The sequence below is a fragment of the Ictidomys tridecemlineatus genome, chromosome 12 (genome assembly GCF_052094955.1).
Source record: "Ictidomys tridecemlineatus isolate mIctTri1 chromosome 12, mIctTri1.hap1, whole genome shotgun sequence".
NCBI classification, from domain to species: domain Eukaryota; kingdom Metazoa; phylum Chordata; class Mammalia; order Rodentia; family Sciuridae; genus Ictidomys; species Ictidomys tridecemlineatus.
Window position 1 is genome coordinate 42,078,515 of NC_135488.1, and position 25,383 is coordinate 42,103,897.

General features: G+C 43.8%; 1 long non-coding RNA gene across 17 annotated transcripts in view; it reads left to right on the top strand.

Moving 5' to 3' along the window:
- The window catches only part of LOC120884835 (uncharacterized), a 74,223-nt gene that overhangs the window by 43,220 nt on the left and 5,620 nt on the right, over nt 1-25,383 (top strand). For 11 of the 17 annotated variants that reach the window (XR_013428793.1, XR_013428796.1, XR_013428786.1 and 8 more), the window contains exons 2-4: nt 18,963-19,163; nt 21,540-22,417; nt 24,356-24,481. This is a non-coding gene — a long non-coding RNA (uncharacterized LOC120884835). Of the gene's footprint in view, nt 1-10,809; nt 11,062-11,153; nt 11,293-18,962; nt 19,164-19,354; nt 19,898-21,206; nt 21,301-21,539; nt 22,418-24,355; nt 24,482-25,383 lie in introns of those variants that run through there. The other 6 variants (XR_013428794.1, XR_013428791.1, XR_013428799.1 and 3 more) reach the window with 6 other exon arrangements.

The following is a 25,383-nucleotide window of genomic DNA, read 5'->3' on the forward strand; positions in this document are numbered from 1 at the left end:
ATTCACACGTTAGTGCCTTGTGACTTCAGTATCATAAGGACTTTGGGAGAAGAAATAAAGTGTGTCAAAAATTCCTTAGAAAAAGCTGCTTTATAATTCAAAAGTATTGCTACTTTCACAGTGTGACTCATTGTTATCCCAAAGCAGGAGATCATAAGGCATCTCAGGAAATGAAAGGTGATGTAGAAACAAATGGGAAAACATCTCTGCCATACTTTGGCCACACATCTTATTCAAATGTTTCCAAATCCCTTCACTAAGACTCTGGTACTTTTCAATACTGTGCTTATAGACTTTTTTTTTTTTTGATTTGAAAATATCATTTGCCCATCACAGTAATTGTTTGTTTGGTTGATATTATTATTATTATTATTATTATTATTATTATTCAGAACCTCTTAGAGAAGTTATGCTATTGTATAAGGAGAACTGAAATCCTTAAAGTACATTTCTACTCTGGGGTCTGCCCAGAGCATATTTTCTAGGGTCTTGTGAACTTTTAGGGATATTTCATTAATTAATTATTTATGTTAATTTCAACAGTTTAGTTAAGTAAATATGAAATGGTTCATCTACCTGGGGAAGAAAAACCCACAAATGTGCCATCTTGCTCTTCTCCAATGAAGGCCCTGAGACCAGAATTCTAGATTCTTCTATAGATACTTTTTTTTTTTAAGAAAATATGACCATAGCTTATAAAAATGATACAGGAGAGTTTCAGTAAATGGTAATTTTATGTTTGGGGGCTAAAGAACATTATCATTTCAAACACAAGAACATTTCCTTTTTATCAGTTGTTCTAGGAATATCAGATAAGATCTTCAATTTCTTCTTTTCATCCTATGATCAACCCGCAATATTTTGCTGATAGAGAAGATGAAATAAAATATAAAAAGGGCTGGGGATGTGGCTCAGTGGTTAAGCACCCCTGGGTTCAATCCCCAGTTTTTAAAAAAAAGATAGGAACATGGCCCTTCATGCCATTTGTAAGGCTCATGAAATAGACTGCAAACGTCCTTTGTAATGATTTGTCACTTTTGTGGTATATAACACAGGAGAATCAATGGGGAGAAGGACTTCAATTAAAATCTGGAGGTTCACAACAAAAATATAATTTTTAGAAATCTGCATGTGTTTTGAATAATGAAAAACTTTCCTTCCTCTTATCTTGGTTATGCTTTTTTAGGCGGTGAACGCATTCACCAGGATTCTTAACCCGAGTCAGATGATTTGGCCCCGGCGATTCTCCTGCTTCTGATCCATATTTCAGCATGCTTTCTAAGCAGTCAGTATCTATTTACTTTGTGCAGAAGTAATTTTGACTCTTTCAGACCTCTCAGTTTTAATTTTGTTTTCCTTTTTGCTCCCTGGATTTTCTTTCCTTTCACTCTTTCACCCTCTGAATGTTTAAAATGAACCGGCACTTCTTTTTGGTCCGCTACAGGGGAACAAAGAGCGTTCTTCCCAGCGATGCTGTTGGAGTCTCTTCTCTGTCCCATCATCCAGTTCCCTTCTCAATATTCCTTAAGCATCTACCTATTCTCCTTTATCCAGGGAATCCTTGTCTTTCTCTGTTTTTTCTTTGCTTGTATGGATGGAGTGTGTTGTGTTCTCCCGATGGGGTTTTCTTTTGGAAGCTCAAGCTATTGGAAAATTGAAGCAAATCCATACTGATGGACAGTTGATTTTTTTATATGCTTTTCCCTCTAACTTTCTGATTGGATTTGCTCCAGAATTTCCTTTTCCACAGTTGTCTTTTCTTCCTTCACTTGCTTGTTCAAGTCCTACTTCATAAGCTAGGCTTGGTCACATCTAAGGGACTCTAGGTTGCACTTTCCACCTTGCAGCCGAGCCTGGGCAGTTGGGACATTCTTTTTGGTGACGACATAGATGGCACATGCACATGCATCCTCTTTTGCAACAGACTTCCCTGCTAAGAGGAAGACGGCCAAAGAAGGGAGTGGGCCCTGTGCACATGCTGTATCTATGGATGGACGGACAGGGATCTGACTGTGGCTCTCCAGTTACGGCCATTTGTGTCATCCTGATAAACCCGAGTCTCCTGCCACTCTTCACATTCTGGGATATAATAGTACTCAATTCATAGGAGCTTCTGGGTCTTTTGTCCTGGGGACGTCTCCAGTAAATGTGAATTCCCTTTGTTAAGGGCCTTGATGAGACCTCAGAAAACTTAGGCCAGTACAAGTTGGACCCAATAGGTGTGGTAGATAGGATGGAAGCTAGACATGGCAGAAATCGGGCCACTCGTGAGATGTAAAAGCACATTTTGTTACTTCACTTTACTTTGAAAATGATATTGAGGAGCATATGAAGACCCAGTCCCTCTCCCTGGGGAAGAGGGGCATCTGTTTTGGTCACTGCTGCCACTGGAGAGGAAAGAGATGCCCACTAAGAAGTCACTTGGATATGAGGAAAGTAAGGGCCAGTGAGAGATCGTCCAGAGTGTGGAAAATTGGAGCCATCCAGCCTTGTAGAAAAGAGGAGTTTTATGTTACATTTCCAAGTTCAGAGAAAAGAAAACCTTTCCTTTTCTTCCCTCTTTGTTGTTTTTGGCAAGACTGTGTCGGACTGCAGCTCACATGTGCGGCACACTGGGCCAGGTTTTCAAAGAGCCTCTGTGCTTGGCGTGTGTTAGATTTTTCAAGCCCCAGCTCCGGCTCCGGGTGGTGGTGGAGTCTGAGGGGTGGAGAGGGGGTGGGCACAGATGGGCTTTTCACGTTTCCTGCCCCACTCTGCCTGTGGAAATGTACTAACTTTTATGAGATTTGGATTTCTTCAAAGTAGAGTCCCTGAAGGAGACTTCTACCTGGAGCAGTGCGTCTTTAAATGAACAGCTCCAAAAGTCGAGGAGAACTGTGCCCGTCGTCCACTTGGTGAGTGGTGACGAGGGGACTCACTGTTTGAAACTGAACTCAACCAAACGAGATCTCCAAACGACTTCGGAGTTTTTTTGTTTTTTTTTTTTTGTATGCAGTTTGGTGGAGACAGACTTTGGCAGAGGAAAAGCTAAATGTCACAGAATTAGTGATTTGGTGACTGAGAACTTGGAGAATTTGGCTTCTTCTGAGAGAGAAGGTTGCTTCTTTCTGCTGTGATCACAAGTGACTTTAAAGTCCCTTGTTTCGGCCATCTGTATTTGTTAGGACAGGATAGGTTATGGGGTGGTAGAACATAACCACCAAATTCTCAGAGGCTTAAAATGACAAGACTTTACTTCTCACTCTCAATGGATGTCCACTGTGGGTCAGAAGGGAGGGCTCAGGGTGATGCTGGTGCCCTTCCTCACCTCCTTCCACAATCACTTTAGCACCAGGAAGGGAGCTTGGTGCATCTGGCCACGGCTCTTAAAGCTTCTGCCCAGCAACTGACGACACCTGCCACTTCTGGTCACATTTCTTGGGTCAAGGAGAGTCACATGAGCATGCCTAACTCTGAAGAAGTTGGGAATGGTTGATCCTACGATGAGCCAAGAAGAAAGAGATTTTGAGAAATATTAGTGAACTGTGCTGCAACTATCCCATTTTCCATCAAAACATAATCACCCAAGAAGGGGTTTCTCTACATTCGGAGTAATTAATGCTGCCAGTGTGAATTTCTCTGCCCCAGGTGTTTCTGAGCATTGGTGGAAAAGTGTTGCCACATTGCTCCACAACTGTCTCCCCTGGATTGAAACTCCTGAATCCTGGGACTCTTATGATAGTCCTCTTGAAGGACTTTGATACTTTGAAATACTTTTAGTGACAATATGATGGTAAAAGTAATAGTGAAAAATAAAAACTCACTCATGGAGAAAAATATAACCCTTAAGTAGATGCTTTAATTCTCCTTTTTTCATTTTTTTTTAAAGAGGGTTCTTCAAATCCTAATCAAAGCACACAACATTTTGATCACATTAATCAATGATAGTTAGGAATTAAGACTTCGAGAAGATAGGTCGACCTCTGAAATTTCTAAGTTAAAGTTTCCTTCTGGGATTTGAATATAATCACAATACTACCATTGCCATCACCGATACCACCAAGACCACTATCATGACTACCATCTCCAACACCGTCACTACCACTGCCACTGCCATCATTGCCATGGCCAACTCTGCCACCGTCACCACTATCACTACCCTCACACCATGATTAGCACCACCAGTATGACCATCATCACTACCGCCACCACTGTGACCATCACCATCGTCGCCATTACCACCATGATTATCACCAATAGCCATGACCACAACTGCCACCATCATCATCATTACCATCGCCATCATTACCAAGACTAACCCTTCCACTGTCACTGCTACTATCACCACCTTCACACCATGATTATCACCACCAGTATGACCATCATCATTCCTACCACCACCATGACCACCACCACCACCACCATGACCACCACCATTGTCACCATTACCACCAGGATTATAACCAACAGCACGACCACCATCATTACCCCTACCACCACCCCTCCTTCCACTGCCACTACCACCATGACCACCATGACCACCACCATTGCTACCTCCATCTATCACACACCTGTGTGTAACATAATGGTTATCTTCTGTGGTCACGGAGACCACAAAAAACAGTTCAGATTTATAGCAAATAATTTTGTCTTCCTCTATAGATTGCATAATTCAGGAATAAAAGAGTTATATGGAAGAAGATTGGCAGAACTCAGAACTGTCTTGAGGACTGAGTTTAGACTAAACTTGTTTTTTTTTTCCTCTTCATATTTTTTTTTCTTTTCAATATTATTCCTGTGGCAACTTATTTAAACTGTGAAAGAGAATTCAAAGCTCAAAAAATGATATACCACCACCTGCAATTCCCAGAAAGGGACTGTATTATTGCAGCAGCAGCTCCTCCTCTTCCTCCTCCTCCTCCATACCCTCCTCCTTTTCCTTCTTCTCTTCTTCCACGCTCTCCTCTCCTCCTTCATTGGGCTTCACAGTGTTTCCCAGGATGGTCTTGAACTTCAGGGTTCAAGTGATCCTCCCATCTCAGCCTCCCAGGTAGCTGGGACCACAGGCACCCACCACCACGCTCCGCTTCACTGTGGCACTTGGAATGCCTTTCCCCCTATGTACCACTCAGGTGTCACACGCTGAAGTGAAAAAAAAGTGGCCAGTATTTCCAAAGGAAAGGCCATCTTTCCTGCCAACCTCTGTTCAGCAACCAGCAGGGGGAAGCTAGAAGGACCAGTCCAAGGTGAGGTGACATGGTTGCCCAATCAGAATCATCTCACTTCATGAATTCACCTGCTGGCTCTGATTTTGGTCATGCTCCAGGTCTGGTGGAATAATGTTCAGAGTGGGCTTTGGGAGTGATTCCCTTTGTCCACCGAGCTGTAGAGATCCAGATTCTGTTGTAGCCTCTGTCTTATATAAGGATATGGATGGTCTCTGGAACCTTGGCTCATGACCTGTGCAGTTTTAAAGGACCCTTTGCAGGCCCCCTTGAGCCTCAAACACCCTTTCTCGCTCAGGTAATGATGGATAGTGGAGAGATTCTGGCCCAAAGCTATAGCCCTGGAGCTCTACCCCCCAATTCAAATATTAATAAAATAAGGATGTTATTAAATTACCCATCCTGGCTCCAATTGAATATTTGCCAAGAATCCTGGGCTTCCACTTCCCATAATACATTTTATTTTTCTTTTGGGGATTTGTTTTCTGAATCAGTTTACTTCTTCCTGGTCCAATCATCACTAAATGGAATTTTCTCCATCTTTCATCCTTCATCATGAGGGGAAAAAAAAATACAGTATCATTTTCTGGAAAGAAATAAATATCTCAAAATGAAAGACAATATTTAGTGACCAAAAGAAAAAAAAATATCCCTTAAGAATCCTAGTTTTCTGATGAATCAGAACTGGAAATGATTAAGGTCTCAGTGCATTAAAACAACAAGCACCCACATCCACGCCTCAATTTCACAAGAAAATCAAACATTGTCTTTTAAGTAAGTTGGGGGCTGCTGAACAGACCCTTTAAGTGATCCATAGATGAATGCATTGGCGTGGTTTGAGGAAATGCATATAGAGGAAATTAAAAATACTTATATTGTTGAGCTAGTAGTCCCTGCTGGAGATTAAAGTATTGATTGAACCCACAGCTATAAGATAGATACGATGTAGCAGATTCATTTCTGTTTATTTACTTCCTGACTGTCAACTTGAACTTGAGTAGAAGTTTTAAATTCTGACTTAGGAAATGCTTAGAAGAGTTCTCCTTGACCGTAGAAGGGGTTATCTCAGATTGCCTAATTAGTTAAAGATGTACTTGATTTGATTATTTGAATTAGTGGTATTATTTTTATCCAGTTAGTATTTCTGATTCCTGTGAATCTTTAGGGTGGCTAAAAAACTTGGTATGTTGTAGAGAATTGTGATTTCAAGATCACATATTTTGGTCCTGCTACTTTGGAAAGTTCTTCTTGGTATTTTATAATGCACTTCAGAAGAAAACACTTTTACCGGCATTCTTTGGAAATCGTGGCTAGCTGGCTATTTTCATTTTAGCTTGCCACCTCTTATCTACTTGAGTCAGAGCCTTTTATTTAGGTATGGTTGTGTTTAATCCTTAGTGTCTTCTTTGTGAAAGTACTACTGTATATATTTAATTTTTATTGGGGATCTAAAAGGGAAGGAATATTTGTAATGCAACGTATTACACCCAGACCACAAAGTTTTGTTCCCCAGGCAGATGGTAGCTATGACAGTTGTGACATTTAAAAAATCTACCTATCTATCTGTCTGTTGATTTATTTTTGCCATGCTACGCAAGCACCCTACCACTGAACTGCACACCCGGCCTCAATTGTTACATTTCAATGAGTGCTTACTAAGTACTACCATTCCACGCCATGGGCTAATGAATTTTATGTCCGTTACTTGGCAAGGAGACAGTAACTTGTAGTCACTATAATCACCATCATTTTACAAATGAGGAAATTGACAACTTGAGAGGAGACTTAGCTTTCCCACAGGCCTCTAATTGGCAATGGAAGAACTGGGGTGCTCCTTTGATGCCAGGTTGCACTTTGCCAAGAAACGTGGGGGCCTATGTTGCAACAGGCAACAGTTTGTGGGGTGTGTGTGTGTGTGTGTGTGTGTATTTTTTTTTTTTTTTCTGTGCTAGGGATCAAACCCAGAGTCTTGCTAGGCAAGTGCTATACCTCTGAGCTACGTTCCTGCCCCAGCCAAGGTACTTAATTATTGTCTTAAGGCTCCTGGGACAAAAGTTGCTAAGTACAAGTGTGGGTTAGATTCAAATCGTCTTCCTCTTTGTTGAAATACTCCTATAAAACAACCATGTATTTTCAAGTCGGCTTTCCATGGAAAATTCAATTCAATTCCCTGGCCGCTTCCATACAGAGGTTCTTCCGTGAGATTACAAAGACTGGGAACCCAGCCCATCATTATTAATATTTTTTGAAAAGTCATTCTGGCTTCTTTCAGGGCCCTATCAGTTTCAAAGATCGCAGTCGGGGTGGGAGCAACTGGAGTTGAAATGGCCTGAATGTTCAATGTAGCCTTGGAGCGGAAACTTTGCTTCAGAGTTGAAAAGCCAGTGGAATAATCATGGAAATGTAATATGAGCACGGGATACAAAGTCAGTGTCAAAACTTGGTTCCAAACCATATTTGCTGTTTGTAAAACGGTCTCCCCAGGGATTTGCTAAGGGAGATGGTAAGAGCCGGGAGGGGATTGGGTTTCAGCCGGATGGGGCTCCCCTTTTTCCTGCTGGGACAATTTTCTTTCCATAGGACTTAGGGTGTTTTGGGGGGAGTACAGCCTACAGTGGGGTACAGCCCTTCTAGCTCTTGGAGGATCATCTCTAACTCAGACATGGAAACCCTTCCTTCCTCTTGTCACCTGTTTTGTGCTTGAGAAATAAAAACTGCAGAGGAATCTGTATAAAAGTTATCCTGCAGTGTTCGCTAAGAGCAGGACCGACATCATCTTCTTTTTCCTTCGAAGCTTCTGATCAGGATATTGATTTTAAAAAAAAAAGGAAGCATAGGCCCTATTGGGCATCATCCTAAGATTCTGGAATCATACCTTAAAATGAAACAAAAGCTTCAAAGACTGATGACCTGAATTCTCTTCCAGAAATTAACAGACCTCTCTCATCGTCCCCCACCCCCAGGAACTCTCCTCATCTGCAGTTAATCTTAGAATTAACATTTAGCAAATTACTGCCTCAGTGCCTTCAATGAGTACGTGCCTGGTGGCTCAGGTGATTAGAACCCGGTGCTAATGAGGTCATGGGTCCAGTCCCCAGGAGAGCTGGTTCCCCTCACTATGGACCCCACCTCTGAACCCCAGCCGGGTCTCCAAATGGACACTGGTCACAAGTGGCCTTCTGGGGAAGAATCAGCACCATTTTTTTCACAGTTTGAGGGAAAAACAACTCCAAGCAGATGCCTTGAATTAATTTGGAATATGACGGTGATCCCATGGGAGTGACAAAATGGTACCCAAGAGGCTGTAGAGACTTGTCGCAGGCTGCACCAAGTGCCACGCTTGCCGGGGGTGCCTCCCTGGCTGAGGAAATGGACTGATCTTTGTGGGAGGCTCCTGTCGTCCCGGCGAAGGGGATGACGTCTACTAACAGCAGGAGGCTGAAGCCTTGGCCAAGAGGCCAATGGTCACTTATCTAAAAGATGGATCATTTAGGACCTTCCGATGCAACCCAGCCCTGCCACCCACAGTGGGACCACGCCCCTCACTTGTCTCTAGCTGGCAGGAGCCACAGGAGCTGAAAGTCGTCAGAGTGGGCACACCTCCTCTCCATTTTCCACTCCCAATCCTCTCTCTCTTAGAAATCACATTCTCAGGCCCGGTTCCAAGGCCAAGTTTCACCCAGGCACGGCTGGATGCATCGACAACCTCTGAGATCTTCTTGGATGTAGGGAAGAATGATACCTAGGACTTTTTACTAAGGGCGCCTTCTTCAAGAGAGAGGATAGGTTTTTTTTTTTTTTTTAATTTATTTGATGTAATTGGTTATACATGACAGCAGAATGCATTTTGATTCCTTGTACACAAAGGAAGCACAACTTTTCATTTTCCCGGTGGTACACGATGTAGAGTCGCACCATTCCTGCAATCATACATGGACCTAGGGTAATGATGTCTGTCTTTTTCCACCGTCCTTCCTGCTCCCATGCCCCCCCCCTTTTTTTTAAATTTATTTTTTGTAGTCGTACACAATCACTTTATCTTATTTATTTATTTGTATGTGGTGCTGAGGATCGAACCCAGGACCTTGCATGTGTAAGGCAAGCGTTCTACCCCTAGGCCTCACCTCCAGCCCTCTCTCTTGTTTTTAAAGAAACAAGGTCTTGCCATGTTCCCCAGCCTGGGTTTCCGTGATCCACTTCTTGCCTCCTCCTAAGTAACACGCCACCACAGTCAGCTTTTTTTTTTTTTTTTTTAAACTAAAAGACTTAAAACAAGACACTACTGTACTCCTTCCACTGAGCAGAATGCTTTGTATAGAGTAAGAGGTTACAGTCCCCATATCACAGGATTGCTGTAAGAATTAATTGAAATTATCTACTGAAATATGTTGGAGACTTATAAAGCTAAGCACAAATGTGTTTTCCATCAAGGATGTGGCCTGGTAGGGTGAGGGACAGGAGGACAGATGGGCTGAGTGATGGGGGCTGAGGGAAGGGTTGGGGACGCTGTGCTGGAGGAGGGATAGGGAAAGACACCTGTGCAGATAAAAGAGGGCCCCCTTGGTTGAGATGAGAAATTTTGACCTTGTGAAGGTCATTGAAAATGGATTAGGTCAGAGACAAGACAGGGGCTGGCAGCTTGAAACGGGATCAGATGGAGAGAAGTGATCAAGACTGTAGGAAACCTCGGAGACAGGGGAAGAGGGGCGGGCATGTTTTCCTCAGGTGCTCTGTGGCCCCCCAAGTGAGAAGACAGCACATCAGTGGAGCTTTTATCAAGACTCACCTGAGCCAAGCACAGTGGCACACACCTGTAATCTCTGTGACTCCAGAGGCAGAAGGATCGTAAGTCTGAGGCCAGCCTCAGCAAGTGAGCGAGAAAACTAAGCCTCAGAGACTTAGCAAGACTCTGCTTCAAAATAAAAAATAAAAATAAAAAGGATGGGGGATGTGGATCAGTGGTTAAGCACCCCTGGATCCAATCCTCAATACCCCCAAAACAAAACAATGGCAAAACAACACTTAGAAAAACTCCAAAAAAAAGAGAAACGGATATCATTCGGTTTATGGTCCTGGAGCCAGAGTACACCTGTGCTTTCCAGAGAGGGCCTGGAATAGCTATCCTTGGAAAAGATGCACAAAATAGCTCGATAATTAAAGATAAAATACTGCACCAGGCCAAGAGCCTGTCATCGCAGCAGCTCTGGATGATGAGACAGGAGGATCGTGAGTTCAAAGCCAGCCAGCCTCAGCAACAGCGAGGTGATAAGCAACTCAGTGAGACCCTGTCTCTAAATAAAAAATACACATTTTTTTTGAGTCAGTGGCTGAATACCCCTGAGTTCCATCCCTGGTACCCCACCTCCAAATACTGCACAAAAATTCTCCAAGCATGTATATGATCCTGTTTACATAAAATGCTATATAAGGTACACATGATATACACAAAACACATACATCATTCTTATTATACTTGGATATGGACATCATGCTTGCCCCTGGTATTCTCAAGAAAGTGGTAATGAGGCAGGATAGGGAGAAAGAATTATCTTTGCTTTTTTTTCACCTCTTAACATATTGTTTCCCGTATTACAATATGTAATGCTTTTCTAATTTGAAAATAAAGGCAAAGGAAAAAAAGAACTTAAAGAATAAAGGATTTAGATTGTCACTGCCCACTCTCGAGCACAGGATAGAATCCACGAGGCAACAGGAGCGACCTTCCGGCTGTCATTGGAACCCCTGCTAGCTCTGGCAGGCTGTGCCAAGGAGCACCTGAGAGTCACACCTGGGCCCGGGGGGCACTAGGCTCCTGGCCAGCTCACACTCAGCTGACAAGAGGCACTAGGATGACAAGGTGAGCCGGGCCTCCCTGGCAGGCAGGACCTTACCAACAGGGATGACATTTCTTCAGCCTGGGAGCAAGCACGGTCCTTCCTTCCCCATCAGGTGTGCGTGGCCGCCTGGCGGGAGGAGGCACAGATTAACTGCAGGGAAAGACCTGGAGCTTGGTGGAGAGGAGTGCTGAGAACGTTCTTCTCCTAGGAACAAAGAATCTGACCGGGGCTTTTAGTCCATTTTATATCAGGTGAGCTACATTTTAAGGCAAAAACTCTTTTCTTTTCTTTTTCAAATGGTGTTGTTTTATTTTAACTCGAGAACAGAATAGCCCTGTTTTAACCGGGATGATTTCAAACTCGAAATCCTACTGCCTCAACTTCTTAGCTTAGCTTCTTGGGTAGCTGAGACCACAGATGCCTGCTTCCTGGGTAAGGCCCAAACTATTGATTTCTGAGCTGTTCATGTGCCAGTCACTGTGCTTGGACCTGGAGAACAACTGGGGAACAAGGCTGAGATGACTGTAGTCCTCCCGGAGGTGGGAGTGGGGTAGGGGAGATGGACAGCACATGAAGAACCGCACCAACAGAGATGGTGCTTTACAATGTGGCCGTGGCAGTCCTGCAGGAAACCCATTGGTCAGCGCGTGTGAGGAAGCAAGGGCAAGTCTTTCTGAGCAGAGGATTTTAGGCAAGTCCAGAATGAAGAGGAAGGGCTGGCAGGTCAAATGGAGGGCAGGAGACCTGGTTGGGGGACTGGATCTTGGCAGGGTGTCTGCAGAGGGATGAGCTAAGTGCTGGAGCAAGACGAGGTGCTGAGAGGCAGGCAGGCACCAGAATGCAGGTGGCCCTCTGCCCGGTTCCTGTTTAACACTTTGATTTTTATCCAGAGCATAAGGACAAGAGAAAATGTGCTCAGAAACTTGACCCAAGGATGCAGCACCAGAGGCTTAACCCAGCTAGCCATGAAAGATCTGCCCCACGAGTGCAAGTTAAGTGTGGCACAGGGGTGTTCCATGCTCAGAAACAACCTACTTCATTTTATTTTATTTTTAAATTTTGGTTTTGACTCCTAGTACATGCAAATTCACTCTGACGTATTTCTGTGGAAAGGCCAAGGTGTAGTGGTTAAAATAAAGAGTTTAGTCACATACTTGAAATTAGAGGAAAGATCCCCGAGACATCTCCTTGCTTGAAAGACTTTCACGAGTGAGGTCCGCCCCATCCTCATCATGACCTGGCCAGCTGGGTATTGCAGATGATCCTTTTGCCCCATTGTGCAGAAAAGGAAACGGAGCCTTAGAGAAAGGAAGGAAGACTTGGCAGGATCGCAAGGGTGTGAGCACCCTCAGAAGGCGTGCCTCTTCTCTGGAGAGCTTTCTGTGAACTGAGGCAAATGGTCACAGCGTCCCACACCGGGAATTGCTTGGGCTCCTTCCAGTGGCCTCAGAAGTCCTGACTGTAAAAGTTCGTGGTCAACAGGAAGGAGCTTATGGGTGGCCACGGCCACCTCCATGACCACTTTGAGGCATCTGGTCCACCAGAATGTGTGCTCATGGGGTAGCAAGGAGATCCTTCATCTTGCTGGAGACCACTGATTATCCACATCCAAGATTTAACCAGGGCTGTGAAATCCTGAGGTTGGGGAGTGAGCCAAGGAGATGAATGGGCATTCCTAGTCTCCCCGTCCCTCTCAAACATTTGGGACTGAAGGTTTTTGGATGTGCCAACAGATGAGCATCTGGAACCTCTGCTCTCCTGGGCTCTGGAACTCTGCTGTGAACCTGTCTCTAAAGGAGTCTCCTGCCTGAGGTTCACCAGTGTATCCGCATTTCAGGACACACGTGTGGCACTCAGACTAGCTAGTGTCCATCTCCAACCACTTGGGACTCTGCATTTCCTGGAAGGTTCCCCTTTTGGGGCAAACGAATTATTTTCAACTTAATTATCAACATGCATCATGCAGCATCCCATGTCTGGGCTTAAACTGAAAGAACCCATAATCTATGAGTTCTGGCCCTGTAGAAGAACAGCACTTGACTCAGGCTGTGAACTTGGCACTTGAAATCACCTGGCAGTTTGTGTGAGGTAACCCACATGGGCTTTGGGGTTTGGTAGGTCTGGGTTCCAGACCTCGTTCTGAACTCCGTAGGTGAGAATCTGGAGTAGGTGATTCACACGATCTCTCTAAAGCCCATTTTATTGTCTATAAAAGGAGGGTTAACCCTGTCTACCCCACAATATATTGGTGAGGATTAGGAGATTAATTAAAACATCTGGCACGCAAGAGACACTCGACTACATGTTTCTGTGCCCGTCTTCCCTTAAAAAATGAATGAATGAATGAATTCCTCCCCAAATCCAACATCCTTCAGGGTTGAATCCTGTCCATTTGTGATCAACAGGACATCCAAAAGGAGATGCGATTCCTTTGTTTGGTTTGTGCGAAGTTGACTTTGCACAGTAAAAAAGGGAGGAAAGGAAACCTCTCGTCCCTCCAACAATGAGCCTTTTGAAAGTCTGCATTGGACACCGATCTCAAAGAATATTCTTATTAACATACTTTCTTATAAATGGAGCTCCACTCATCAAATATTTATAAGTAGTAGCCCGAGAAGTCAGTACCGTGGTTGGAAGCCCGGGGACGATTCCCACATGCACTGTGGGATGGCGTAGGCAGGGGAGACCCTTTAATTTTGTGACATGGTTTGGGGGCTCCAATGTGAGCAGCTCTTGGCATGATTTCTCCGCGCTCTGGGTCTGTTCTGGAACCTGTCAGGACTCCCACGTAGCCTGTCCTTGCAGGCAGCTCCCTTTGAAGTCCCCAGGAGCTCTTTGAATGGAAAACATACACAACGGGGTGTTGATGCAAATAAGAATCAGGCCTGATGTATTGGGGGAATAAAGGTACTTCTCACCCCAAATATTAGCTCTTTAGCCTGGAAACTATGGTTTGATCATTAAATAAAAGAGCCCTCCTTTTTCCTCCAAAAAAAACCCTCCATAATCTACCACCAAAACTCCACCATACATGCATGCACTCAAGGGATGATAAACCTGCTAATTACTAGAGAGTTTTAATTAAGCCACAGATACAGACCAGGCTCTGTTTTTACTTTAAACATATCAATAGAATAAACATTCTCAATTCCAGGGCAACTTGTTAAATGAAAAAAAAAATAAACATTATTCTTCTCCTTTGAAATATCACTCATCGAGTGTGATCGTTTAGAAAAATATCTCTATTAGAGATAGTTAGAGAGATTTTTTTTGGTTGGAAATGGAATCGCCGATGGAGCACTGAGCTGCAATTCGTAGACAGGTTAAGTAAATTAAATCACTCACTGTCTTTTTTTTCTTTTTCTTTTTTTTTTCTCCAATGGCTTTAAAAGTTAAAGGTAATTTGCAAAGAAAATGCTCAGTTTGAATTGGTTTGTAATATCTGTTAATGATCTTTAAAAAAATCCACTTATTCACAATTCTGTCCCTGAGGGAATTCCAATGTGCTATCAGAAAAAATTTCTAAAGTCTAAAAATGTCATTAGCTAGTGATTTCTTTGAAGTAAAAAGCCCTGAAAAAATAAATTATATAAGGTATACAAGTGCACAGGACAATCACTTTGATGAATAATATCTATGTTTTTCATAATGTTTCACACCAAAAAAAAAATGCAACAATTGAAATCCAAGCTGCTAAATTATAGAGCTGTCTTTTGAATTACCTGAGTGTAGGCATACCTTCTGTTTATTTCACACATATATTGAGTTCTTCCCTATATTTATAGATTGTTGATGTAAAAACAGTAGTGTTCGGAACAATTTTGATTATATTCATTGTACTTACCTTTTGGAAACACAAGATGTTGCTTAAATCCAGGCTACAGGTGCTGGCGTCAGAGATGGAAACAATAGCCTATTTTAATACAGTCAGCTACACCTAGAGCCCAGGTGCCTTCCACGGAGGTGCAAATACTATGCAGCCTGGAGACTTGTTCAATATTAGATAACAAGAGCTGTGAAATACTACACCAAAGGGAAAATTTTCTTCCTGACCCCGGCTGGCCATCAGTTTTTGCCTGCAAGCAGGGGAGTCTTTGTAATACAATACTAGTTAGTGTAACTGCAGATGCCGACTGCCATCAGTAGCTAATTTCTTTCTTTCTTTCTTTTTTCTTTTTTTTTTTTTGAGGGAGGAGTTGGATTTTACTAACCACTGACTTCAGGGATAATGGTACATTTCGTAAGAAAGCATTTTCTTGTAGCCTGCCTAAATTTGTTACTATTTATTTATTTTTTTTTGGACTGAGGATCAACCCAGGGGTGTTTAACCACTGAGTCCCAGCCCCAGCCCTTTTTTATTTGGAGATGGGGGTCTCTCAAAAATGCTGAGGGTCTTGCTAAATTGCTGAGGCTGGCTTTGAACTCACGATCCTCCTGCCTCAGCCTCCTGAGCTACTGGAATTACAGGTGTGCACCCCCGCGCCCAGCAGTTTATCTTTTAATCCATTTTATATAAAACTAGAAATGCAGGAGCATCCAGCAGGCACTTTATCACTGTGACTGTTTTATACACTGGGTCTTAGGGTGACCTCTCTTTTTTCCCCTCTTAAAGCATTACCTCTTCTCCAGGGAAGGGGGTCCCCATCACATTCATTCTTTTTCATGAGGACGGCATTGTCTTCCTCCTAGGCCAGACTCAGAAAGTGAAGCATGATGTACTTTTTTTTTTTTTCTTTTACAATTTTCTTTTTTTGGTTTCATTTTAGTTACCCATGACACTAGAGTGTGTTTTGCCATATAGTACATACCTGGAGTGTGGCTTCCCGTTGTGGTGGTTGTACGTGATGTGGAGTGACACTGGCCGTGTATTCGTACACCAACATAGGAAAGTGATGTCCGGTTCATTCCACTGTCTTTCTCCTTCTCATCTCCCCTCCCTTCCTCCCACTCCCCCTGTCCAGTCTGGAGAACTTCACTCCTCATCCCCCCAACATTGTGAGTCAGCATCGGCTTTGCATATCAGAGAACATTCTCATGGGACCCCAGTTAGTTTCTTTGAGAGTGAATTATTATAAAAAAGTAATACAAGACCCTTCCCTGGCTTCCTGTCTCACCATATGATTTCTCCCTCTTAGAATCACTTGCACCATTGTGATGCTGTTCAACAGCAGGCCCTTGCCAGAGTGGAGCTGATGCCAGCACCATACTCTTGAACCTCCAGAGCTGTGAATTAACTAAACCTTTTTTTCCTTATAACACATCCAGACTCAAGTATTTTGTTATGGTAGTGGAAAAAGGATTAATACTCATCTTAAAAAAAAATTTGTGCTTCATTCCCCCCATATACTTCATATAAGAAAATGGAAATCAACATGTGAAACTTTTAAATTAAAGCTTTATTGGTGTTCCACATATGGAATGTGATTCGATGCATTAATCTACAGTGAACACACTCTATATCCTGCTCCTTTCCAGGACAAGAAAAAAGTATTGCCAATGTTGCTGATTGTCCCTGTAATGGAATTCCACCTTCCTCCTTAAAGATAACTACATTCCTGACCTTTTTTTTCTTCTTCTTTTTTTTTTTTGGTACTAGGGATTGAACCTGGCAGGGGTGCTCAACCACTGAGCTACATCCCCAGCTCTTTTTATTTTTAATTTTGAGAAAGGGTCTTGCTCAGTTGCTTAGGGCTTTGCTAAGTTATTAAGTCCAGTAGCTATCCGCCTACGTAAGCCTCCGTGTTGCTGGGATTACAGATACCATCGTGCCCAGCCACTTTCCTGACATCAAACACCACAGATTTGTTTTGCTTCTTTGAAACTTCATATAAATGGAATGCTACAATAAGTTGCCTTTTAAAAAATTTTTTCATTTTATTATGGTAAGAATACTCAACATGGGTGGGTGTGCTTTTGAGTTAGGACTCCTTCTCTTAATCTTATGTTGTAAGAACTGCATCTATGTTGTTGGGTATCATGGTGGTATATTTTCCTCTTATTTTCTTGCATGGTACCCTGACATGCCATATCTACCACAGTGTATCCATTTGACACTCGATGAACATTTGGGTTGTTGGAGTGTTAGGCTGTTTCAGAGAGCACTGCCGTAAACTTTCTTGTGAACATCTTGGTCCGTGCGTGCATGTATGCTGTTTATTCTATATATAGACTAAAAGGGAAATTGCTAAATTATAGGGCATGACTAAGCTCAGCTTCAGTAGTTGATGCCAGATAGCTTTGTAAAGAGACTGTCAGTTTCACCACCAGTGGGTGAGAGTGACAGCTGCCGTGCAGCCCTGTTAGCACTTTTTGATTCTGGTCATCTCCGTGGTAGAGGGTAGACTGTCATTGTGGATTTAATTCAGTTTTGTGGACTGTTAGTACATCCGACATCTTTTTGTCCAGGTTACTCCGGCCATTTGGATATTCTTGAAAAGAGTGGTCTTTTCAAGACGCCTGCTCATCTTTATCTTGGATTGCTGTCTTTCCTTTTCGATGCATAGGACATATTTCGATATTCTAGATACGAACCTTTGGGTAGCGTGTGTTGCCGATGTATGCCACTCTGAGCATGAGTGTTCCCTACGTGATGTCTGTGGATGATGAGGGGATTTTAGTTTTAAGATAGTGTGTGGGGTTAGCGTTTCGTTGCTGTGACAAAACACCCATGAAAAACAACTTAGAAGAGGAAAGAGGAACGGCTCCTCTTAGCTCACAGTTTCAGAGGTCTCGGTCCATGGTCAGTTGTCTCCATTGCCTTTAGGCCTGTAGAAAGGCAGAGACACCATAGCAGAATGGTGGCACCGGGGAGAGTTACTCAGCTCGTGGCAGCCAGGAAGCAGGGGGAGATGGGAAGGAAAGGCGAGCCAGATATAGACCCCATGTGCATAGCCCCAAGAACCTAGCCCTTCATCTAAGTCCCATCTCCTACAGTTTTCCCTACTTCCCAGTACTCTATTCAGCTGTGACCCATGAATGGATGAATCCTCTGATGAGCTGTGTGGCCTTATTATCCAGTCCCTTCCGAAAACACCACCTCTGAACGTTGGAACCAAATCGTTAGCACGGGAACCTCTATTTAATCCATATTCTCCTTTAGGATTAGTACCTTGTAGATCCTCTGTAAAGAGCTTTGCTTACCCTTACCCTAATGTCATGAAAGTGTCCTCTTCTATTATCTTCCAATAACTTAATTTTTTCACTTTTTACATTCAGATCTATAGTCCACATGACATTGATGGATTTTATTTTTTTTCCCGTCTTCCTTCCCTCCCTCCCTCCCTCCTTCCATCCTTCCTTCTTTCCTGGGCTGGGATTGAACTCAGGACCTCACGTGGGTTAAGCAAGCACGGTGCCACCGAGCTACACCCACAGCCCATGGCACTCATTTTTGTGGGTGGTGTGAGGTTGGGATCAAGTCTGACTTTTTTCCCCGCCATTTATATCCACTTATTGTGCCTTACAAATGGAAATTATTTCCTTTCCCCAAATGTTCTGCACTATGCTTTTACCATAAAGTAAATACCTACTTTACTGATGGAACCATCATTTGACTTTCCCCTTCCTCCTGTTAGTGTAGTGAATTATTCAATGGGTGCTTGAGTGTTAAGATACGTTTGTATTTCGGACTAAACCCAATTTGATTGCGATGTGTAGTTTATTTTATATATTCCTGCAGGTGTTTTGTTCATATTTTTTTGAAAAAAAAAAACGATTTTTAGAGCCAAGTTTATTACTTAATTCACTGTCATGTCCTTGTCAGTTGTGTTACCAGGTTTACCTGACTCATAAAATGAGATTAGGAGTATCTTTTTAATAAAGTATTTTAGAAATTAAAATATAAGTGATTCTAATCTAATGCGGTGACCAAACATGTATGTAGTTTGTTCTAAATGTTTGACACGGTTTTCTTTCTTCCCAGGCTTCTGCTTGTTCTTAGACTTGCAAAAGAGACCCAACGTGGTGCGAGTTTTGCACGGGAGAGTAGAGTTGGACGGTCAGCTGGGGTTTCCGTAGGTCATACAGCAGCATGCTCCTATGTCCAGGGCTGAAATTTGGTACTGCTTTTCTGTTCTGGAACCCACCATCAAGGCCCATCTGGGTTTAAAAGCGAAGCTATAAGGTGAGAGGGCAAACATTCAGATAAAACACCTGATCCCCATCAAGAATCCTCAAAGCTAATTTTATCTCCAACTTTGGATCCCTACAACCACGGTTCCATAGAAAAAAAAACTTTGAATGCCCTTTGGTACCGTGTGTCTGACCCATCCCGTGCCCATCTCCCCTGTCCTACTCGCTGCTGTTCTCATTCAGGGCCCATCTGCTGTCACCCGTTGTCCAGCTGGGGCATGAGCGGATCACCTAGGCTCCCCTTGGTCCTCCTCCCAGCTGTTGGACATCGTGCTGAGCAGGTGACTGTGTTAGCCTCCTGCTGAGCACTGAGTGGTGGCGTTTGCTCTACCAGATGAACTGGGGCTCATGGACATGGCATAAGTTCTTCTGTGACCTGGTATTTTAGTTTGTTTTTACCTTTTGTGGTTCCGGAGGCCAGGAAGTCCAAGATGGAGGGGCCAGCAGGTTTGGTGTGTGGGGCAGGTAGCTTGCTGGTGCAGCCTCACATGGTGAAAGAGCCAAGGAGCTCTCTGGAGCCTCTTTGATGAAGATGCTGATCTTATTTAGGAGGTGGAGGCTGGTGATTCAGCCAATTCCCAGAGTTCCTACTTCTTTTTACTATCACCTTGGATACTAGCCTTCAATGGATGAATTTGGAGAGGACACCAAGCTTCAGACCTCAGGACCTGGCTCTGATTTGCCTCGGGGGCTGCCTGGCTCACCCCACTCTGCCTGCGGCTTCAGGTGCATCTGCTGGTGAACTCTGGGTGCCTCGGCTCACACAGTGCTGATCTTTCTCTCTGGAGTAGACTATCCCCATCTTTGTCTTGGGGAATCTATTCTTTCATAACCAGTTCAGGCTGGATACCACCATCCCCGCCCAGTTGGTATGCCTGGGTCTCCTTTCTGTCCATGATGCTGTGTCATCAGATAGATAGGGACATTTAGCCAGGCACAATGGTGCACGCCTGTCATCCCAGAGACTCAGGAGGCTGGGGGCAGGAGGATTGCAAATTCAAAGCCAGCCTCAGCAACTTAGTGAAGCCCTAAGCAACTTAGCGAGACTCTGTCTCAAAATAAAAATATTTAAAAAAGGGCTGGAGATGTGGCTCAGTGGTGAAGGGGCCCCTGAGTTCAATCCCGGGTACCAAAAAAAAAAAAAGATAATCAGCTCTTTGTGGGTAAAGTCTAAGTCATCTATGTACACCAGTAACTTTTTGTGTGCTTGTAGGTAACAGTTGCTCAATAAACACCTGTAGATCCCAGCAGCAGGAGCCACAGTGACGAGCTGTTTTTTTTTTTGTTTTTTTTTGAGTTCTACTTTATCCTTTTTTGGAAGCCTGAGATGGAAGAAAATAGCCAAAATGCTGTGACCAGAAGGGAGACAGGAAGTCAAAGGTTTAGGAAAAATGTGGAGATACAATGTCTTCCTGTCTAACTGAGTTCAGTCCAGCTGATTAAAATCCTGGTGGGAATCCTTTTTTTTTTTTTTTTTTTTTTAGGATGGATTAGCAACAGGACTCTTCTGGGGAAGGTGGATTTCTCCAGAGAAACACACCGGAGCCATTTAAGAATTTCAATGAAAAAAAAAAAAATCCTACTTTCCAGGCAAATTGATAAAGATTCCTTCCCTTTCTCTTTATGAATAAAAGAGTTTACACAGAAACCCTCGAAGCGATTGTGTGGGGGGATTCACAAGGATCACTAAAATCTCCACTAGACCTTCACTTTCACTTTGTAAAAGTGCCTACACCCTGAAAAAAAAACAAACAAACAAACAAAAAAACCCGGCATCCTACAAAAAAATGGACTTTCCGGGGCTCTTCCCTGTGAATGGGTCCCGCTGGCTGCACACTGGGCCATTCATTTTATTTGGCCCATTTATCGCCAGTACCTTCTAAATTTGGCCTTCATTATTTTTTCCTTTCACAAAAATATTTTGTGGGATCTTTTTGAACCTTGGCCACTTCCTACTTGCCCCTTCACACAGAAGCCAGGAGTGTTGTTTTTGTTCTCTGCTAATTAAAATAATTGCTTGGTTCCTTTTAACTAGATTCATGGCCGTTATTAGCCTAATACGTGGATGGGTGCCACCGGGTGCTTGAGAAACCAGAAGACAAGTGATCACGGAGCCTCACAGGAAAAAGGTTCTGCCCTGCCAAGGAGCATTCTTTCCTTTCTTTCCAGTGGTGCATAAGGGTCTTTCGTCAACCTGGCCCCCCATACCCTTCCTAAGAGGCTGGCCCAGGGAAAGAATAGTTCCATTTTCTTTAGGAAGGTATACAGCCAGCTCCGCACAGTTTGAAGAGCGGCACTTGATGTGCTCTGAGTGTGGCACAAAGACCTCGCCTCTGGGTTTCATCTCTGCCCCTGCTTTGTCTTTCAGAATCACTGCAGCTGAAGGACAAATCCCCCGTGTCCCCTCTGCCAGGGGGTGCTCATCAAAGGACAGCCAAGGAAGACAAAGTGCCGAGATGCGTGCGCCCGTCCGGTGTGGTCGAGACTGCCAATGCCAAGTGTGCAAAGGCCTATTTATTTTTTATTTTGTATTTTTTTTTATTTTTGGGTAGCAGGAATTGAACCCAGGTGTGCTTAACCCCTGAGCCACATCCCCACTCCTTTTTATTTTATTTTTTTTTATTTTGAGACAGGGTCTTGCGAAGTTGCTCAAGTCCTCTCTAAGTTGCTGAGGCCGGCCTGGAACTTGCCATCCTCCTGCCTCAGCCTCCTGAACTGCTGGGATCACAGGCAGGGGTCGCCCCACCAGGCTCCAATGGCATCTTGACCAGACTTTTCTCAAAGGCGCTGGGGTCTCGGGGTTGGCAAACCAGGCTCCGGGGACACCTCTCCGACCTGTTGCCGGTGTTTAATGAAGCCTTCTTTGGAGCTCAGGCACCCCAGTTGATGTACTTTCTGTGGCTGCTTGTCACCGCATCAAGGAGTTGTGACAGACCATGCCGCCTGCCCAGGCTGAACCATTTATGATCTGGCCCCTTCTAGAAAAAGTTTGGATGCCCGATGCCCCTCACCCCGTTCACTGTGTATCTATCAAGATCACCTCAGTGTCAGTCGAGGATCGGGGTCAGCTCTCCCTCTGGCTGCTACCTGGAGAAGGTGTGGACGTGGCAGGAACCGCAGGCTTGGGGTCCGCCTTTACTCACTACGTCAATGCTGTACGGTCGACGTTGGCGACTTCTGCTTCCACGTCAACAGATGGACCCCTTTGGCCACCAGCTGGTGTTTGGGAGGAGCAAGTGAGAGAATGTGAGTCCCTGGGTTTTTAAGATCATAAGCTATCTGTGGTCCAGATATTATCTGGAAACATAACAGCACGAGTGTTATTATCTTTATTTGGCATATAAGGCAGTGAGACTTAGGTAGGATGCCCAAGACCAAAGAGTAAACCAGCAGGAGCTCTGAATGTTAAGGTTCCAGCCTTCAGACACTGCCATTTCCAGCACACTGTGACGTATTTTATGTTGTGTACTTTTTGGAGGGGGGGGGGTACCAGGGATTGACCTCAGGGGCACTCGACCACTCAGCCACATCCCCAGCCCCATTTTATATTTTATTTAGAGACAGGGTCTCACTGAGTTGCTTAGCACCTCACTTTTGCTGAGGCTGGCTTTGAACTTGTGATCCTCCTGCCTCGGCCTCCTGAGCCGCTGGGATGATAGGCATGTGCCACGGCGCCTGGCATGTATACTTTCTATGGCTTTAAAATGTCCAGTCCTGGCTTAGACATTTAGATCAGAGGTAGAGTACCTGCCCATCATGTGTGAGGACATGGGTTTCATCCTGGCACTGAGGATTAAAAAAAGAAAAAAGAAGAAGAAGGAAAAAAGGTCCAATCCTTCAGTTATTTTCTTTGTTATAACATTATTTAAGAGCTGGAAAAAGCAGGACTTTTCAGAGATGGTGATGAGTGGGTAAAGAAGAGATGGAGCTGGGTGGGGTGGTGCATGTCTGTGATTCCAGGGATTCAGGAGGCTGAGGCAGGAGGGTGGTGAGTTTAAAGCCAGCCTCAGCGATTTAGTGAGGCTCTGAGGAACTCAGGGAGACCCTGTCTCAAATAAAACACAATAAAGGGCTGAGGATGTGGCTCAGGGATTAAGCTCCTCTGGGTTTAATTCCCAGTACCCTCCCCCCCAAAAAAGGGTTGGAAGATTTTTCCGTGGCTGAAACCCTCCGGAAGTACACAGCTCCTCCTCCTGGTTTTCTCTGTGCTGCCCAAGGAGATGGCCTTTCTTGTGGGGTGGAGTAAGAGAGGAGAGGTGAGATGGAAGGGGGAGACCCATCCTGCTTGCAGTAGTTTGGATCTTGAATGTCCTCTACAGGCTCATGTGCTGAAGGCTTGGTGTCCAGTGTGACATTGTTCGTAAAAGCTTTAAGAGATACCACCAAGTTGGAGGTCTTCAAGTCGCTGGGGATGAGCATTTGAGGGGGATATCGGAACCCCGACCTCTTCTTTCTTTCATCACAGTCATGAAGTGAACAGTTTTGCTCTGCCGTGCACCCTTAGCATGCTGGGTTGCCTCACCACAAAACCAAAAGCAATGAAATTGACCACTCATAGACCGACACATCCAAAACAAAACCAAAATGAACCTTTCCTATTTTAAGTTGATTATCTCAGGCGTTTTGTCATAGTAATTGAAAATCGACTAACATACCGTCATTTTACAAAATATTGCTAGACACCTTGTTTTATTTTTTTGTGCATGAGTGCCCAAGTTCATGGGTATGCACCTGCCATGAGAGGCAAGAGTGATACTGAAATGTGGATAGCAGATTGTACCAGCAAGTAAATGATGGAGACAATCTAAGTGTAGGGAATTTAAAAGTTATGATTTTTACATAAAGTTGAAGGGAGTGCATGTGAAAAATGATTCAATATGAATCGTCCAGCTAAGTAACATCAATTAAACATGGCTGTGCTAGACGTGGCCTTATTTAACGATGCTGTTAAATACAGTCTTTATTCAGATTATATTCGTTCAATAACGTGTCATGTAATTTTTGAGATGATGATGATGATCAAATGTGCTTAGCGTAAGCATCCACCACCAAAGTACGGAACTTGCCTTGTAAAAGAAATGTAAATTCTTAAATGTTTCCGTTTTTGATATTTGCCCTTTGAACAAGAGAAGTTTGCCAACATTTTCTTCATATTCAATGTGTTTGGATACTTGTTCTTTTCAGATTTATCCCAGAACCTAAGAGTCATATGATTGTCTGAAACAAAAGTGCCGGTGGAGTTGCCTATGAGAAAGCCAACCTTCCAGAATCTTCCATTGTACAAGAGTCACCGTCAAAGACCTCGGAGAGGTACAGTAGAGAGTCCTGCCCTATTCCCCCTGCTTACCCTGACACGGGCAGCCACAGCCTTGCAGACTGAACTTGAAGGTGGTATTGGCCCATTCTGTGATCTCCCATGAAGCCGCATTACTCCGAGTTATCCCCAGGATCCAGGACATTGCTCTTTTAAAAAATGTAATTTGTTTCAGCACATTAAAAAGCATATTCATGTCAGGACTCAGGGTTGCTGCAGATAGCGCTTTTCATCTGTGAGGAACTTGCGTACATTAATTTATTTAGCTTTCTTATAACAGGGAACTTTTTTCCTCATTGGCTACGGGATACATTTCTTTTTCTAATTCTATTCATTTAGTAGGTGTTCTACTGTAAAATCGTCTCCCTGTTAGGGCTGTTTCACAGAGCGGGAAATAAATCTTTTAATGCAGTATAAAATCCCACTGCGATAGATGGTCATTTCCTCAGCACGTAAATTTCTCTTTTCATGATTAAGCAATATTCTGGGGGGGAAAAAAGTTAAAGCTTCTCGAAAGCTGTAGGAACCGTCGCTATATGGCAGCTGCGACAGCCATTCTTAGGGTGTGCCCTGTTTTTAATGGGTTACCCATGTTACTTTCTGGGTCCCCCAGAAAACAGAGGTTAAAGAAAGCCTCACATGCTTCCTCTCTCGTGGAGAGTTCCATCTCAGAGCAGAAGGAGTGTGGGAGAAGGAACGTGTGGCTGAAAGGAGAGGGGCAGAGACAGGGTGTGTGGCTGGCGTGGCCATCATTGCGAAGGAAGCATAATTTCGGGTCAGATTTCTGTTACTGTAACAAAACGCCTGAGACGCTTGACTTAAGATGAGGAAAAGGTTTTTCTCTGGTTCATGGTGTTGGAGATTTCAGTTCATGATCGCTCCACCCTGTTATCTTTGG